The sequence below is a fragment of the Vombatus ursinus genome, unplaced genomic scaffold, assembly GCF_900497805.2.
Source record: "Vombatus ursinus unplaced genomic scaffold, bare-nosed wombat genome assembly UNPS02014818.1, whole genome shotgun sequence".
In the NCBI taxonomy this organism is placed as follows: Eukaryota; Metazoa; Chordata; class Mammalia; order Diprotodontia; family Vombatidae; genus Vombatus; species Vombatus ursinus.
Genome location: NW_020954596.1, coordinates 50035072 through 50054569, shown reverse-complemented (window position 1 = coordinate 50054569; position 19498 = coordinate 50035072). Strand labels below are relative to the sequence as shown.

Below are 19498 nucleotides of genomic sequence, written 5' to 3'. Positions count from 1 at the left end.
TCCTTTTGGTGAGTAATATAGAAACCATTTATTTTAATAATATGGTAAGTTTATTTCCTTATTTTGCCTTTATTGAGACTAGCTAAAATCTTGACAGCATTTCCATTTGAAGAGAAAAGAGCTAGAAATATGACTTCAAATTTAGGACCCATGGTTTTTATGCTTTTGCTTAGTCTAAGCTAATGAATGCTAAACCTTAGCATTCATCTCTGAGGTTAAAAAAGACCAGTAAGTCTACCTTGTATACAGCAAAGATGCAGTGACTCAGATCATCGCATTTAAAGTAAAATAGATCTTGTGTGCCACCACTGTGTAGTTTTTTCCAACTTAAAACTCTTCTGTGGTCTTTAATCCGAACTCAGAACAAACACTTGAAAAGGAGGACTTACCTTAAAGTCTTTGTCCTTTTGCTCCGATCTTATTTCTACAGAGTTCTTTACAGCCCTCTATTGAGAAATTACAAGAATAAGGCATATATACATGTTACTATTTGAGCAAGCTTTCAGATTGTGCTTGGCTGCCAACTCCTCATAAACCCAGGGGCTTGACTAGAGGCCTATTTCTGTTTAGGACCTGTGTTCCTTGGTTTGTCTTTTAAAAAAAATTTTTTACTACCAAACTTAAATGGTACTTAAAGTGGTAAGCTGCATTTACTACCTGTGACTGTTTCAAAATGTGTGTTTTTATTAAATTTAACTAAATGGCAAACATTTTAATGAATCTAAATTCTATTTGTTCTAATTCGTCCTTTGACTCAAGGGGTAAGATAAAATCTTGCCTTTTTTTCTTTTTCTTTTGCTTTCTAATTTAAAAAATCCCTAAATGAGACCTATGATATCAAGAAAGAAATTTAATTGCTCACTGTTTTCCTGAATCCTTTCCTCATTTACATAAGCTTATTGTTGATCTTGTCCAAAAGAAGTTTAACCACTTAATTTGCTCAGCATTTCATTTCTCTCACATATTACAATAGGTGAAACATTACCATTTCATAATAAACAAAATCAGAGTGCCACTAATTGAAAAATTGGGACCATTTGGATTAGGGGGCTGGTTTAGCTAGCATAATAGAAAAAATGCCAGACTTAAAGTCTTAGAACCTGTGTTCAAATCCCAGCTCTGCTACTTTATGACTTATGTGACCTTGAGGAAGCTACCGCAAATCTGAAGTTTGTTTTCTCATGTATAAAATGATAGGGTGTTGGGTTAGAATTGATGTTTGGCAGCTTGATGTTTAAAGCATTTGACCTAGCGATGGGCAGACCTGAGTTCGAATCCTGCCTCAGACACTTAACTAGCTATATGACCCTAGGCAAATCACTTAACCTGTCTCAGCCTCAGTTTCTTCGTTTGTAAAATGGAGATTATCATAGCATCTATTTCCCTTGATTGTTTTGAGTACCCAAATCAATTCAGTTGAGTAAACATTTATGGCCTACTATGTGCCAGGTATTGTGCTAAACATTGGAGATACAAAAAGAGGCAAAAGGCAGTCTTAGTCCTCAAGGAGTTAACAATCTATTGGGGGAGGCAACATATAAACAAATATATACAAAGCAAACTATTTGTAGGATAAATAGGAAATAATTAAAAGAGAGAAAGCACTGGGATTAAAAGGTGTTAGGGAAGGCTTCCTGTAGAACGTGGGATTTTAGTTGGAACTTGAAGCCAGGCAGGTCAGTAGTCAGATAACATGTGCAGTGCTTTGCAAACCTTAACATGCTAACTAAACGGTGGTTGCTGCTGCTGCTGCTACTGCTACTACCACTACTACTACTGTTAGTTATCTCCACCTCCACAATTCCCTAGCCCACGTGGGATTATGGAGATGAAAATGGCATCTCTGCCTTCAGGGAGCTGACGTTCTATGTAGGTGTATGGTACAAAATAGAACGTGATAAGAGAAACAAGGAAAGAGGAGAGGGAAGAGGGGTAGAGAGACAGGGGAAGAGGGGTAGAGAGACAGGGAAAGAGGGAAAGGATATGTGGGAAAACTTAAGGGAAGAGGGAGGGGTATTTAAGCTTCCTATAATCAATCATTGTTTGGCCAGATCTTTCATTTCACAGATGAGGAAACTGAATTGAAGTACTAGTTATTTATCTTCATAACTCCCCCATCATGTACCTATCTTATCAGGCATCATTGGGGAATTTGATATTCTGAATCACTGATTTTATTTGGGAATAACTGAAATATATGCCTTTTAAATACTAACCCTTTTCTTTAACTATTTCAATATTATCAATATATGTCAATATTATCAATCAATAAATAATTATTGTGTCCACTATATTCCAGGCACTCTTTCCAAAATGCACTATATACTTAGTTATTTTATGTGAATTAAACACAATTTACCTATTTCTGGATGATTCAGAGTCACCATTCTTTCTGTTCATTTGTCATTTGTTAATTGGCTACTCTATGCAAAACACTTTGCTGAGGCTGCTGAGAAAATGAGGAGGATGGTTCTCATTTCCTCAAAGTGCTCACAGCCCTGGTTATAATTCTACTCAGTTTTCCTCCGTAGTATGCTGCCTCTTTAAAAAGGGGACAAAGCTGGGATGTAAATAACTACAATAAATAGCAAAAAACAAGTATGGAAAAGCTCTACTAAGTTTCTGTCATGAGGATCATCAGTAATTACATTGTACTTTTATATTCACATGCCCTCAGGGACTATTAAACCGTAGAGAACTTTTTATCATTTCCTAAATGCCCTTGTATGTCTCTGTTATTGAATAGTTGTTTTGATTTCTTCAATGTAAGTGATCAGTATGTCTTAAGTAGAATCTTCCCTCCTAATTTGAAATTTCTCCTCTGTTGTAGGCTAGTAAAATAGATAACCATGCTTGTCAGAATCATACCTAAAATAAGTGTAATTCTGCTCCAAATTAATTTCTGAGAAGCTCTTGGGTATGTGGATTTTAGTATGTATTTTGACTTCTCAGAATCCTTTTATCACACCCTTTGATGCAGAGGCAGGTTTCTGAATAGTTGAGATCGCTTGATAAATAACTTTTGGATAAATGAACTGTTACTGTATTGTATTTTGAGTTTGTCTTCATTATTTCTAAAAGAAATTTTAATTTTTTTAAAAACAGGCATAAAATTGCTACATGCTTACAGATTGTATCATAAATGTTTATTCTTTTTTTTTCCATTTACAACTCTCTCTGTCTTTGTGGAATGAGCTCATCTTTGGGACATAGCACCGGCACATTCAATTTCACGAGCCCTTCACCCCCCAAGCTACAGTATAATTAGAAGCCTAGATCGCTCCATCTCATTTCTTTTTTTTTTTGACTCCTGACTGTACATTTTTACCGTGGAAGGTTTCCAAGAAGCTTGTCCCTGGCCTTTGATGCCTTTTTCAGGCAACAGAGCAAACTACTGTCCAGATTTGAGCAGGGGTTATTGGCTTAGTTTTCGACTTAGGTGTCTGGTCATTTCAGTAATTCAAAGGTACTTTTATTTCACTTGCTCTGGAATATTATGAATAACAGGTGGCTTATTTGGATTTTTCTATTGACTTTGGGGTTTTAATTTTTGTTCCTATTCTATTTCCAGACTCCTTTTGGTCTGTCTGACCTACTTGAGTGAGTGCTATTAATTGACAACGTCTTGGAGGGACAAAAGGAACTTTACTGTCTGTACTTTGTACCAAAGACCTGGGAAAAGTAAGTTATTTTCTAACTTTCCTTTAAAAAAAAAAGCTGTTATTTTTTTTCTTCAAAGTTTAGGGTGAACACAGTGTCTGTGACATCCGTGGCTCAGTTGACTCCTAGGGTGGTGCTTTTTGCCTGCTCTGTGATTTTTCAAAGCCAAGAGGGGATCTGTTCTATAAAGAACCTCCAAGAAATTGGATAACCTTTTACAGTAGGCCATTTCTGTAGGGTTTCACGCATTGGGCTCTTCAGGTTGTGATCAAACCTTTATCTGGTTTGAAATGGATGGATTATACATCCCCGGCAAGCCAGTATCCTGTGGTGCAGGATAGAACAGAAACTAAGCTGCTTTTCTCAGTCTCAGGATATTTAGGATTCAGGATACCTTACATTTCAGGTTGTCTCTCCCTTTTGAATTTGTAAGAAAAATAGGATGTGGAGTACTGAATTGCTGATTCACAGATTAATCAAATGGTTTAATCCTGGGGGAGGGGGGAATTGATGAGCCATCAGACCCATGGTTTGTGCATCTTATTTCTGGTATTTGAAGTGCACTTTAAAGTTAATGCATAAATGTTTTTTGCTTTCCTGAAAAAAAAAATTTGCTTTACTGGCAGAAGGTTCAGTTCTGCCAACTGAGAGTTCTGATAAGAAGGTGGAATGAATGTGAAAGAAAAATTATAAGCTAACATGCATTTTGAAAGTCTTAATTTATACAATTTATGACTGAAACATTGCCAAATGCTGGGCAAGATATAAAAAAATCATTTCTGACATTTCCCAAAGAACCAGTTATGGAGAATCTTTGTTCTTTCCAGTGTGAAAATAATTAGCTAAATTATGTAATAGCTCCCGTGTGTTGTAAGAGTGTATACCTCATTCTGACCATAGCTTCTCAGATTCAAAAGGGTCTTCATAGGTCACCTAGTCTCTCCCATCTTTTCAATATGGGAATTCCTTTTGCAGGATCCCTGACAGGTTGTCTGTAATCCAGACTTTTCCTGAATACCTTTAATGACAATAGTGCCCCTCCTTGTAAGGCAGACCATTTCGTTTTGGGGGCAGCTATGATTGTGCAATGACAATATACTGAAATAATTTTTTTAAACATATATACCTGTGCTATAGAAATTGAGCCAGGAGCACTGAATAGAAGAAGGTAGAATCAGGTTTTATGGGTTGCATTTTTATACAACATGCATTGTTTTTTGTATATGTCTTATGTTAGGCATTTTGTAATAATTATAAAGAAGAAAGTGTTTTTAGTTCTGAAATATCTTTGAAGGTAAAAATGCATCCGTGTGAAATGAATGCAAATGAAAGTATAAATGAAGCTAGATTTATATTACCAGGCATTTTGGAATATATTAACATTAAAAGAGATTCATGGGTAGTCAAATTTGCTCCAAGCAATACTGATTCATTAAACTCCTTAGGATTTGTCCATTTGTTTCCTGTCTGGGGATGATAGTCTTTCTACTGGAAAATACTGCCATTGAAAACAAACACTTTGGAAATCTTCCCCAAGTCCTCAATCCCTTTCATAATCAATAACATTGTCATATAGAACAACCAAAATGGCAACAACCCAAACTATTGTCAAGGGAATTTTTTAAAAAATGTATTCCAGGAATGTCTTTTAGAATCCTGGGATGTGATGATCATGTAGTTTTTTTAAAAATGCAATAAACAAATTCTTGCTTAAATTGCTATTCTGTCTTTGATGCATGTTTGAACCAAAAATAAATTGGTAGTCATAAGTCCTCTCATCTTCCCTCCAATAAATACGTGTGGGAAATGTGTTCTCTTCAAGCTCTCAAGAATGCCTGGAGCTTTTGGAGTGTGTTTACTGCCTGTGTGACTGCAATTTACTTCATCTCTCTGGGCCTCAGTTTCCTCAACTGTAAAAGAAAGGTCTGGACTAGATTGGGGACTTCCCCAGCTTTAGAGCTGTGATCCAATGAATATGCAGGTGACTGTCCAGTGCCCGGCAGCATTGCTGCTTAATTAGTGCTTTTTCAGTCGTTTCTTTATGTGGCTAAATTGCCTTTCTCATTCCTTTTTTGTTTGCCTTTCTTTGATATGGAGCTGAAGTAGGATATTACAGAATCTCATAAGACTGTAAATTCAATGACAAAAATGAAATGTGTTTAATTTACTATCCTCAGGAAAAAATATTATCCATTATTAAATTATTAACTATATTAAATTAAATTATTGTATTAAAAATCCTTTTGGTTAGTGGTTAGGGGATGTTATTGTTCTGCTGTGAAATCTAGCCCTCCTCAGTCCCTCCACCCTCCCCTTTTTAAAAACCCTCAGCACAGGTATGAAAGCTGCTTGGCTCTTGTTGACAAATGGAGCCGGAGTAAGCATTGTATTACAGAAAGGCATGTGAAAGAAGGGCTCCCCTCCCCTCCCTGCTAAGGAGCTGTTTATTTGGCAGTTCACAAAGGGTAACAAAGGCCTTTTCTGACATTTGTGTTTGGTGGCCCAGGATTTTCAAAAGTAATCAATCATCTGATCTTCATTCCCTGTTTGTTTTTGCTATAAAGGAAAAGTGAACCCCTCTATGACTTGGGACCCCCAAATAATTTGCCTTTACATATTTGAATAATCCTTTCTGTGTTCCTTTTCAGCCTCTTCCAAGAAATGCCTTCAAAATTTTTCTCACACACACACACACACACACACACACACACACACACACACACACACAGAGGTGGGGTTATTTGAGGTGAATTCAATTACTCAGCAAGCATTTATTGGGAAGAGGGAAGGGAATAAACATTCATATGGTACCACTATATACTCGGCCAGTAGTGGGGAACCTTTGGCCTCGAGGCCACGTTTGGCCCTCTAGGTCCTCAAGTTTGGGCCTTTGAAGCCAAATTTCATAAGTGGAGTATGTGCTGGGCACTGTGCTAAACTCGAGGTATTCAAAGAAAGGTAAAAATACAGTTCCTGCCTTCACGGAGCTCATATTGTCACGAGGGAGACAACATGAAAACAATGGCGTATGTTCCCCTGAATTTGACAAATCATGGATGAAATATAAAGCCAATGAACGATTTATGATTGGATCTTGGTTGCTTTCTTTACACCATAGTGGCTTTCAGTTAGGGAGAACTAGGAATAGACAGCGTTTTACATGAATGCATGAAATGGTTGTTTATATTCTGTAAATCTTTGTGTACATGTCTCTCCTCTTAGAATGTAAGCTCCACGAGGATAAGAGCTATTTCACTTTTGTACGTGGTAGGTGCTTATAAACACTTGCTTATCGATTTTTCCTCAATCTGGGTAATTTCCAATATGGGATGTTCTAAATTAATAGAGGCAGCTAGATCGCTCAGTGGATAGATGGAGCGCTAGACCTGGAGTCAGGAAGACCTGAGTTAAAATGTAGTCTTAGACACTTACTAGCTGTGTGACCCTGGGCAAATCACTTAACCTCTGTTTGTCTTAATCCACTGAAGAAGGAAATGGCAAACCACTTCAGGATCTTTGCCAAGAAAACTCCATGGAGAGGATAGTCCACGGGGCCACAAAGAGTCAGTTATGACCAAACGACAACAACAACAACAACAAAACTAATAGAGATTGCAACCCACATGTGACTCAAAGGTTAAGTGGCTTGCCCGGAGTCACACAGCTAATGAATGTCAGATGTGGGATCTGAAGCCAAATCTTTCTGGCTCCAAGTCCAGTTCTCTTTGTGCGGTCTGCTATGCCATACATAGACTTCATGCAATGCCTTCACTTCCAGTGTACTTTACTATCTGAAAAAAGGAATCAAATGGAACTCATCTTCTTCATCCCCTACAGCATTCATGGTAATCTGAAAGAGCATGACCAGGCTCTGCAGTACTGGATATGTGTTTATCATTAGAAATGTCTGATGGCTATCAAGGGTTGCTTAGTGTATAAGGTCTTTTGTTTTGTTTGAGTCCTTTATTGTATTCCAAGAGCGTTGATGACACATTCTTTCCACTGAACAGACCATGTCATCAACGTCCTGCCTATTCTGTGCTATTAGGGTGATCAGGCTTGTGGATTTCTACCATGACCACATGGGCTTTCTTTACTGACCTACCAAGAAATTGTATTAGTGGAATGGTGTCTGAAAAAAGAGCTTTTGGAGGACATCTGCACATGCTTTACTGGTGAAGCAAATTTCAATCCAAATTAATCTGAAAATGAGAGATGTTTTCTAGATCTTTTCATAGTGTTTTATTTTGAAAGTAGTATGGTCTTTGAAGAGCAGCTTCATAGATAGAGGGACTGGCCTTAGCATCTGGAAGAAAGACCTGTCTTTGACACATACTGTATATGGGCGAGCAGTTTAACCTCTCTGTGCCCCAGGCAACTCCTTGAGACTCTGAGATAGAGAAGAATTGTTAATCTATATTAATGCTGGGGATTTGCATAAAAGGTGTTCTTGTATGGAATGTTGGATTTAGGCAATGGCAGTTACAAAATGAAAATAATAAAATATTTGTAGCATCTGCCTCACCAGGGTATAAAGCTCAAATGAGGCAATGTTTGCAAAGGGCTTTGCAAACCTCAAAGTGCTGTATAAAGGTCAGTTATTATTTTGGGGGTTAGTTACTCTTTTTGCTTTATAGTCCATATGTGTGTGTTAAATTTTTGTTATTTATTGGCAATTAATTTGAGTTTATGCCACAAATATTATTTTAACTTAACTGAAGTAGAACGTTATTTTAGAATAATCACTGCCAAAATTAACACAAGGCATTGATTTTTGTCTTTTCATTAGTGTACATTTGACTATCTTAAACTCAAAATTGCTAAGCTGCTGTGGTCCTTGAAAACCTTCCTTCTGCACAATTTATTAGCTAAATTGGTAATTCTGGTCTACCATAAATCAGGATAAAACAACTGGTTTTCTGAACCATAGCCTTCATACAATGCTTCATGTTTATCTGTACCTTCTTTGCATGTACTAAATTTAATTAAAAAGTCTTAAAAATTGCAGAAGATATACCCACTTGATAACTTTTATCCTTTATTATTTTTGTTTTATGATGAAACACCTGTTGTAAATTCAAACTAAGATGTCCTGTAGTTAAGTTAAAAAATGATCAAATATATAAGTAAAGTTTCGAAAGGGCTAGACAGAATTTCAGGTTAAAGGAAGTCTAACGAGGGATTTGAGTTGACTGTAAGCTCAGTGAGTCATTAGCGTCATGTGGCAGAACTCAAACTCAAGGGGGTCTTCCTGGCTCCATGTTCACCACCCTATCTACTATGTCATGCTGCTTCTTCATTGTATTGTTATTGTAAATCCTAAACAGGTCCTCAGTTTTCCCATTTGTAAAATGAAAGGAGTTAGCCTAGAAGGGGATCTCTCATTTCTCTTTTAGCTCTGAAATGACATGACTGTGTAATATACACAAAATTTCCTTTTCATTTATGATCAAATGGACTTTTTGAGTTTAGGGAGATTGCCAGATTGATTAGTTTCAGGAAATTCCTAGTTGTCACATTGAGTAACTGAAACTAAAGTTAAAATTAACTTCTTGCTGGCAATTTTTAGAGATGGAAAGCTTTATTTTGCTGACTAATTAATGTGGCATAACATAGCACAATCTCCTGCTTATAAAATGCATTCTGTGTAATGTCTTCCCTTCTCCCCAAAACCAAAAACAGCTCTTGGAATTGAGGTTCATCTGCGCTTCTTGAGTCTTCCCTACTCAGGAGTAGGAAAGAGGCAAAGCAGATGTTTCCCCAGTGTAGATGATGGAATTGTCAGCAAACACTGGGCTTGCAATGTTAATAATAATAATAATAATAATAAACTTATATGCATTCGTAAGTACATATTTGTTCACATATGTACATACATAATATATGTGTGTGTGTATATATGTATGTATATGTGTATATATATATATGGAGAGAGGGAGTGAGAACATGCACACTTTAAGGTTTGCAAAGGACTTTACAAATATTATCTCATTTTGTCCTTACAACAATACTAGAAGGTAGGTGCTGTAATTGTCTCCATTTTTACAGCTGAAAAAACTTAGTCAGATAGAGGTTAAGTAATAAAAATAGTAATAATATCAGTAATAAACAAATAATAATATAGATAATAAATAATAATATAATTAATAAATAAGTAATAGTCACAATGATAATAGTTAACATTTATACATAGCATTATATAGCATTTAAAGATTTGCAAAGCACTTTGTAAATATTATCTCATTTGATCCTCACAGAAACTTTGAGTGATGTTATTATTATCCTCATTTTGTAGATAATGAAGCTGAGGCACAAAGAGGTTAAGTGGCTTGTCCAGGGTGATATAGTAAGTGTCTGGGGCAGGACTTGAAGTCATGTCTTCCTGACTCGAGGTCTTATTCTATCCATTGTACCAAGTGGCCTCCAGATTAGGAGGAGCAAATTAAAAGTTATGTTTTTTTGTTGGGGGCATAATTCCCCATTTCAATGACTCCAGTAGGAGTGAATTACCTGCTACAAGTGAAATGATCATCTTAATGGATAGAAAGTTGGACTTGGAGTTCCGAAGACTTGAGTTCAAACTCTGCAGCAAATGCTTACTAGCTTGGGGACTCTGGGCACTTAGGCACTTAAATTCTCGCCTAAATTTCCTTATCTGTAAAATGGGTATAATAATAACACCTACTTCCCAGGGGTGTGGTGGGAATCAATAACATTTGCAAAGTTCATCAAAGTGCATTAAAACTCTGCATAAATGCTACTATTATAGGGAAGAGTATGGGCAGGTCCCTGGTACTGGCTGAGGGGTGTGGATGGAGCTTTTAGAGGGAACCTGCCTCAGAAACATCTCTCTTTGCAGAGAAGAAAACAGGAGGTACTTGAAAAACTTCTCTAATGTATTGCTGAGGAATTGTTTCAGGTGGCATTATGGAGGGACTGCTTCAGGACTGAGTGAGGAGAGAGCAGATTGATTCAGAGCTTAGAAGGAACCTTAGAGATCAATTGGTCTTGGGATCATAGGATCATAGATTTAGAGTTGGAAGAGACGTCGTATGTTGTCTAATCCCAAACCCACGTTTTCCAAGTGAAGAAACGAAGTTTTAACTTGGCCCAAAGTCACACATGTACAGGAATTGAACCTGCATTATTTGATGGCACATAGTAGGTACTTAATAAATATTTATTGATTGCTTCAAATTTATCATTCTTTCTACTCTATGGGTCATAGGCAAAAATGCTATTACTGAAGGCTCTGTGTGGCTGCTTACCTCCTATAGGTTATGAGTTAAAGACTGACCTGAATGATATATATGAACTTGACCTACAGGGTTTCTAATTAATACAGTTTATTTTAATCAATCAGTTGCATCAGATTTTGATTGTAAGCTTCTAGAAGCCAGGCATTTTCCAGTGAATCTGCCTGTTGAAGGATGGGGCATCAGCACGCTCCATGTGCAATGAGTGCCTTGCTGCTCATTTGGTGATGAGATTTCCATATGGTCATCTATCATTCCGTCCTGATGATGGATCGGGGAGGTTTCTGTGAACTCCATTAGATATTTATATTCAAGAGGTTTTGTCTTGAGTGCGAAGTGATGTTGGGAAATGGCAACCTTCACCTTTGGCCCATCCTTTGTAAGCTTTCAGCAGTATTGATTTTCAAGCCTAGGGTGTGCTGAGCAAATGTGAAATCATAATTTGTTTGACTTTAGCAGATAGACAAGAGGCAAACCAGGTAGCAGCTCCATATTTTTTTTTTTGGTACCGTTATGTTCTTTGGTCACCAAGCTTTGAGAGGCAGCCTGCCTTCCATAGTCTGCAGCGAGGCAGAGGTCCAACTGGATATTGATACTTGATATGCTTGCATAGGAGCCGCTTCCTGGAAGGGTTACAACAATTTTATAGTATGTGAGAGTGAAGAAGTCTGAGGGACAGAGATGAGGAGCCTGGGTCATGAGGATGGATGCAAATCCTGCAGGGATATTCCGATGTGGAATGTTGGACAGCATGCTGTGTAACAGAGTATTAGATGGAGGCTCAGAAGACCTAGGTTCAATATCTGGACCCACCATTCGCTAGCTGCATAAGGATAATCAGATCACTGAGTAGCTTTCAATTCTACTTTTTTTATCTATAAAATGAGCATGAAAAAGATTTCTATTGCCTATCTCACAGGGTTGTAGACGGTTATTAAATTAGCACTTGATTCTTTCTGGGGAGGAGTTGTTACTTGGGATTTGATCAATGTTAGGAAACTTCCAACATGGAAATCCCCTCTACCGAGGCAGATGAGTATTTTGTCTATAAATTTAGGTCTTATAGAGTGGGAGGTGGGGTGGAAGTAAGGAGTCACTTGGAAGTTAAGTAAATTGCCTGGGGTCATCTACCTAGGTTGTATCAGACTGGCACTGAACCCAGGCCTTCCTGGCTCCTTCACCATCTCCTTGTCTACTACACTAGTGGTATCAAACTCAGAAATGGGTGCGAGTGATCCATACCATCTGTAAAATGAACATGAAAAAGATTTCTATTACCTACCTCACAGGGTTGTATCCTTGGGGGGTTGGGGAAATGCATATAAATATACATTAAACTGCATATTGATTTAGTTCTAAATGTCATGTTATTTATATTTTATTGTATTTTTATTTGTCTTGTTAAATATTGCCCCATTACATTTTGATCTGGTTTGGGCATCACTTGGCAGGCCAGCATTTGACATCTCTGTACTACATCATGCCACTGCCTCTCATTAGATGAGGCAATACACTCAGTCCTATAGCATTATTATAATTCTATAATCATTCCTATTCCCATTGTGTTTTAAGGTTTTCAAAGTATTTTCTTTATATCAATTGTGAGATTAGAGGTTAGAGGTCATCTGATCCAGTCTGATTTCCCCATTTTACGGATAAAGAAACTAATGCTCATAAAGGTTAAGGAACTTCCTCGTGGTCACCCAGCTAACAAGTGGCAGAGGATTTGAACTCAGGTCTTCCTGACTTCAACCAGGCCCAGTGCTCTACCCACTGTGCCACCTAGCTGCCCTCAGTGAGTACTTCTTTAGCCTGCTTTTCAATCATTCAATCAAGCAATAGATATTAAATACCTACCATGTGTCAGGCACTGTGCTAAGCACTGGGGATACAAAAAGGGGCAAAAGACAGTCCGTGACCTCAAGGAGCTTACAATCTAATTGAGGAGACAACATGCGGGAAAAAAAATGTACACATCAACCTACTGTATACAGGATAAATAGGAAATAATTAACAGATGAAGGAATTAGGAAGGGTTGGAGAAGGCTTCTTGTAGAAGGCAAGATTTTAGTTGGGACTTAAAGGAGGCCAAGTAGGTCATATGTTTTGGAAGGGAAAGAAGCCATGGGTATATGATATTCATTCAGATTCTCCATGGATTCTTTCTTCACACTAGTGTTAATGACTGTGACGGAAAGAGGTTGCCAATTTGATGAGTTACCATACCGATGACAGATGAGTGAGACATAAGGTCCATGGATTAGCATGCTGCTTAATTCTATTTGTATTAATTGGTGCCAGACTCTAGTGTTATCCTCCTCTGGGCCAAATTGCCTCGAGAGGTTTGCATGAGACCTTGAGGTTGGCCAGGGGGGTTACTTTCAAATGCCATGTTTTAATCAATAAATCAACTTTGCCTCTTGCATGGCTGGCACTGGATTGCATATATCCTGAGGATCCAAAGTCACAAGGAAACATCTTTTCCTCAAGGGGCTTTCATTCTATCGGGGAGACAAGATAGAAATAGGTATACAAAGAATAATAAGGCAATTTGGGAGGGAAGAGGGCCCTGGTAGCTTGGGGAGGGGGGTTTTCAGAAGGGCTTCAAGGTGGTATTGGAATTAAGTTTTGGAAGAAATCAAAAGGTGGAAGTGAGGATGGATCCCATGCCGTGGAATAGAGGTATAAAGGAGTACATTCTAGGCTGGGGCACAGAATTAACGCTTATAAGTTGTCCAGGTCAAGACAACTTTTAGTGGGAATGTGAATTGTCCAACTATTCTGGAAAGCACTAGGAGGCATAGAGAGGGTCGAAGGGGAGAGGAATTTTAATTATTGGCAAGTGAAGGTGATGTATCACTAGAAATTCAAATTAAAAAGCAACTAAAAGACAAACTGGATCTTATTTTGGAGATTCATTTTGGAAAAGCTCTAGTTTTGAAGGATCTACAGCAGTGGGGAACCTGCAGCCTTGAGGCCACAGGACTGATTCAGTCAAAGGACAGCACTTGAGGACCTAGAAAGCCACATGTGGCCTTGAGGCTAAAGGTTTCCCATCCCTGATTCTAGAAGATAGAATTGGCCACAGAAACGTCATTAATGGAGCTAGAATGTTGTGCTAAGGATGGCCATGATCTGGGATCAACAAAGACTTTCAGGGGTTGGAATCAGTTTACCAGCTTTTATAGATCTTTAAAAGAAGTTTTGTTTTTGCTTTATGCTCTATGTGCTTGCTCAGAATCGGAAGTGATTTTTTTTTAAATGGAAAATATTATCCAAGAGCATCATTACTTCTGACCTCTGAAATACTCTGGGGCGTTGCAGCACGGCAGTGTTAGCCCTCTGTGAGAAATGAAAGTTTCCCTGGGGGCTTAGTTTCCTAACTTGCATTTGCTGCTGTGGCTGGAAAAAGGGACAGTATGAATAACTCTTGCATAATCCTGCATAGAAAGCATTGGTGCAGGTAGATGAGAGACTTGCTTATTTCTATTCTGCACAGTCTCCCTCGAGGTGGAAGGAAAAAACAATCACTAAGAAATATTGGTATTGTACCAGGGCCCACAAGGAATAGGAATGGCTCTTCTAGGCTCTTAGTATTCAGTGAATCACCAGCTTTTGTCTGTCACAAGTTACTTATTTTTCTTTTAAATTTTAACACAAAACCCTTGTGCTTTTTTCCCCTGGAACGTGTTGTATGTTAAGTTGCTAGCAAAATATCAAGAGGTAAAATGTTTTTCTGGCCAACGGTTTTTATCATAGTGAAGCTGAGGGCCATTTGCTAATTGGGGCTGCACTTTTCTGACAGTGCAAGAATGAGAACAACAAAAAAAATTTGAGTTTCTTTTTATGCATCCTCTGTGCAAAGATAATTCACTCTGCTTTAAATCAGTATTACCTTAGTGATTTTGTGCATCGCCCTGGGGATGATAAAGCATATTCCTTGGGGCATTGCATGAATTTTAAGGCAAATATCAAACTCATTCTTTAGATGGTACTCTCTTTGTGGTGGAAGCCCAAGCCCTATTGGCCACTGATGGCATCCAGCAAGCATTTGTAGAATGAAAAAATGAAGAAATCAATGAACAAATGAAGATCAGTAATGTCAAGGGATTTCAGCCTTTATGTTTTGATCCCCAACCACCAAAAGGTAAACTGCTCAAATGAAAAGCCCGATATTTTCTTCTTTGCAAGAACCTCTGAGGTCCCTTCCAGCGCCATTTCTAGAGCTATAAACTTAGCCAACTTTCTGAGAAACTTTCCAGGTCCTTCAGTTTATAATTCATTCTCAATTCCCCATGTCATGGTTAGAAAAACTAAGGTAGAAGGCAGTCTCTGGATTTGATGTTTTGATGGTTTCAAAGACTGGCTGTCCCCTACTTTTAAACATTCAGTTTAGAAAAGATCTCTACATAGGAAAATCGGTTCTACTTTCTACTCCTTCACTGTTGCCCACAAGAGCTGATCTCCTCATCTGGAGCCTCTCTTGTCTCAAAGCTAGGATCTGGAACTACTGCCACTCCAGGACTGCCAGTTGAAACTAAGATGGTTTTTCTTTTTCCTTGGACGAACTAATGAACTTAAAATCTCTGCCCTTCAGTGCATTAGTGCACCCCCTAAAAGTGAGGAGAAGTTTGCAGATGGTTGGGAAAAGTACTTTATGTGAATAGAATTCTTGACAATCTCTGCAATTTTACTATGTTTATTTGTATGTGACCACAGAAAATTGATCTGTAAAATCATCAGATCTACAGAGGATCAGCAGAGAGCAGGAATTTTCTCAGAGATGGGATGGGGTCTAAAGCCATAGAGAGTTTCATATTTTAACAATCCTGACCCATCTTTCACATACCCTAGATTCATTCAGAACCCACTTCTTCAAGCCTTTGTTTTTGCCAATTCAGAGGTCTCCTGGCTTGGTGGAGTTGGATAGCTTTCACATGCACAAAGGGAGGACCTTGGGCCTATGGGTCAAGGATGATGGAAACATTGGGATAGTAGCTTGAGTAGTATTCCACTTGGTGGATAAAATTATGAACTCTGCTTCCATGCTCATTAATGGTAGAGTGATAGCCTGTGTTTCTGTTGGCTTGCAGAAGGCCAGGTACAAGCCAGGTATGGGTTGCTAGTGAAATGATAGCACCTCAAGTGGCACCTGGACCAAGTACAAATGCGACCTGTGCAAAAAGTTCCAAACTCTGGCTTCTCTTTCTACTTTTTTCTCCTTGAAGCCTTTCCTGACTCTTGCAGCTCTCCATAAATCTCTGAGACTTCTGAACTTGACAGCGTTTATCATCTGTTGTACCATTCATTTGACACTTACCATATATTTCTCTTTTAGCTTTTTTTGTGATTTTTCTGTCATAATCCCAGATGGAATGCTCTTAAGAACAAGAACCATAGCCCTGGCTTTTTTTTTTTTGTATACCTCTTCTCTTTCAATCTCTAGCTCCTAGGAAAACTGCTTGAAATTATAACATTTGATATTCCTGCAGTGCCTTGACATTTACTAAGCACAAGTCATGTACATTCTTTGATGTAACCCTCACAACAGCCTTGCAAGGGAAGTGCTACAGGTATTATTGTTTCCATTTTGCAAGTGAGGAAACCGAGAGCTTGTGATTTGCCCATGACCTGGTAAATGTCAGAGGCAGAATTTGTTTTTAGGCAAATCTCTTCATTTCAGGCAAATCTTCTCTTGATTAAAAGCCATGTTCCCCTCTGCTTTATTTGAGGTAGCCTGATGAAGTGAGCTGGGAGCACCCAGGCTCTAACTCTGCCTCTTGTCACTTACTGGCAGCATGACCATAGCCATAACCATGTCATTGAGCCTGACTGAGTCTCAGTTTTTTCCACTGTAAAATGGTGATAATGATATCTGTAGTAGTAGTAGTAGGAAGGTCACATGAGATAATGTTTATAAAATACTTTACAAACTATAATATGCTATATAATCTCATCATTATATCATTATTACAGCATGATGCTTCTCATGTAACACATTGTCTCTCGTACTCACTAGTCACTCAATAAATACTTGCAGACATATTGATTGAGCATACCCAGGGATATGTAGTATTCTACCAGCTAGTTATTATCCTTGAGATGCTTCCAATAAAAAAAAAGAGAGGGCAGTGATAGGACAATCAGTATAAAATGTATATTAAGTGGAAGTAGAATAGGAGAAGAGAGAAAAGATGAAATAGGACTGGATTTTGGTGGTATCAAGGGGGAAGAAAGTGAAAAAAAGAGGAGTAAAGGGAGGTCTACAGAGTTGATTGTCCTATTCTGTTTCACCATTTGACCAGCATTTAAGAGCCTAAGAGACTGTGCTTCGGTTAATCTGTAGTTAATCTATATGATTCAGGTAATTCAATTTTTTATTTGTCTGACTCGGTCACTGGAATAAATATTTTTTTTAATTCATTTGAGAGATTCTTTCATCTCCTAACAATTTTTGACTCAGCCTGATCTGGGGTTTAGTTCCCACCTTTACTCTTTGCTAAACCTGTTTGTCCTTTGGCCAGACCCTTCACCTGTCTTGATCTTGGTTTCTTTATCTGTAAAGTGAGGGAGTTATTTCAGGTAATCTCTAAGGTCCCTTGCCCCTCACAGTCTTATGATACCAACAAATGCTTATTGTTTCGAGGATCAAAATGAGATAATGTTATTTTAAGTGCTTGGTATTAAAGTATTTCATTAACTATATTTTGATACAATGGAACATGTTGTCATGTATAAGTAATAGTCTCATAATTTGATATGTAATTGATAATATATTAGAGAGGCATCATAGTATAGTGGCTAAAGAGCTGGCTTTGGAGCCAGGAACCTCTGGATTCCAGTTCCACTTTTGATACATACTGGCTGTATGACTCCTGGGCAAGACACTGGAGTTCTCAGTGCTCCAAACAACTTTCCAAAACTATAAATAACAGGGAAGGTAGAGACCTGCAGTGGTAAAGGAAGTTTGTCACTGGGAGCTCCATATACCAATGAAATCACAGGTCTAATGTCTATCCCCTATAGGAATATATTCCTAGACTTATATTCTTATATAACAAAATGGCATCCTACCAATAGATCATTATTATTTAACCCAGTTTTTATTTCTTGTGAATGTTAAGTACCATTTTAGGTTCTTTTCTTTGGAGTTTGACAATGTTATATCTCTATCTTACCAAACATCCTGATTATGCTAATAAATAATTTAATTATTATAGATTTGTTGCCATGGAAAATATCTATTAGTCTGTTGCACATCTTGCAGTAAGCAGAAAGAAGGGGAAATGCTCACTAGCTGTTTGGAAAGTCAGATAAATAGGCATTTATTAATTTGTTTCAGCAAGATAAACTTTGTTAATCACAAGTGATGGCCCATAGAGTGGTGGCTTAGAATGGGTAATCATAGATAAATGTGATAATGTGCATGTTTATAGAACCCAACAGCTTTCAAAGCATTCATAGCATCATCAGTAATTTTGATCTGAAGTATCAGTGTTTCTATGGCAATAGCATTTAATTCAGATGCATTTCCATTTAATCTGTAAGTAGAGAGAGAAATACATTATTTTTTAGAACATAAATTTTTATCATAAGTAGAAAGAAATGGCTTGAGGGAAGTTATGAAAGATAAAATTTGGTATTCTTGTTGTTCAGTTGTTTCAGTCATGTCCAACTCTTCATGACCCTATTTGGGGTTTTCTTGGCAAAGATACTGGAGTGGTTTGCATTTTCCTTCTCTAGCTCATTCTATAGATGAAGAAACTGAGGCACAGAGGGTTAAGTGACTTGCCCAACACAGCTAGAAAGTGTGTGAGGCCAGATTTATACTCAGGAAGATGAGTTCTTTCTGACTCCAGGCCTGGCTCGCTCTCCATTGTGCCATCTAGCTGCCCACCCCCCAATTGATATTAACTTCATTAAATAACATCTTCTAAAAGACATTCTTGGTGGTTAAAGGAAATATTCACATAGGGTTTCCATTTTTGATTTATGGTAGAAAAGACAGAACAATTTGTCAAATTTGTATAATTTATTGTGTTGTTAGTATTCAAAGATGATTGCAATGACAATGTATCAGGTAGAGTGAGGGCCAGCATTTTGTTTTATTTTTCAGTTTTTATTGCTACATTTTGGTTTTGCATCATCTTCATTTCTGAATATATCCTTTTTTTCCTTACCCAGCAAAGCATTCCTTATAACAAAGAATAAAAAAGAGGGGGAAAAAGCAGTTCAGCAAATGAAAGTAAAACACTAATCAAGTCTGACCACATAGATGATGTTGTAGTTAATTGTGTTGATATGTAATTTCTTTGCTGATACAAGTCTTTCCATGTTTTCCTGAATTCCTCATATTCATCCTTTCTTATGGTACAATAACATTCCATTACCCTCATATGCTACAATGTGTTAGGAAAGGACGTACAAGCAAACACATTTTTGTCCCTTTGGCCCTGTTGTCTTTCTTAGACTTCCCTTTTAGCTCTCTTCTACCTCTCCTAGCCAACGTTTTTCTCATTCTGTCACTGTCTCTCTCCTCTCCCCACCTTTCCTAACCTTGATGTCAACTAAGTATTTTCTCT

At 37.8% G+C, this 19498-nt stretch overlaps 1 protein-coding gene across 6 annotated transcripts in view; it reads left to right on the top strand.

Moving 5' to 3' along the window:
* Positions 1-19498, top strand: part of APBB2 (amyloid beta precursor protein binding family B member 2) — a 408666-nt gene that overhangs the window by 111839 nt on the left and 277329 nt on the right. For all 6 annotated transcript variants that reach the window (XM_027836187.1, XM_027836190.1, XM_027836193.1 and 3 more), the window contains exon 3: positions 3572-3681. The gene's annotated coding sequence lies outside the window, so the exon portion shown is untranslated. The remainder of the gene's footprint in view (positions 1-3571; positions 3682-19498) is intronic.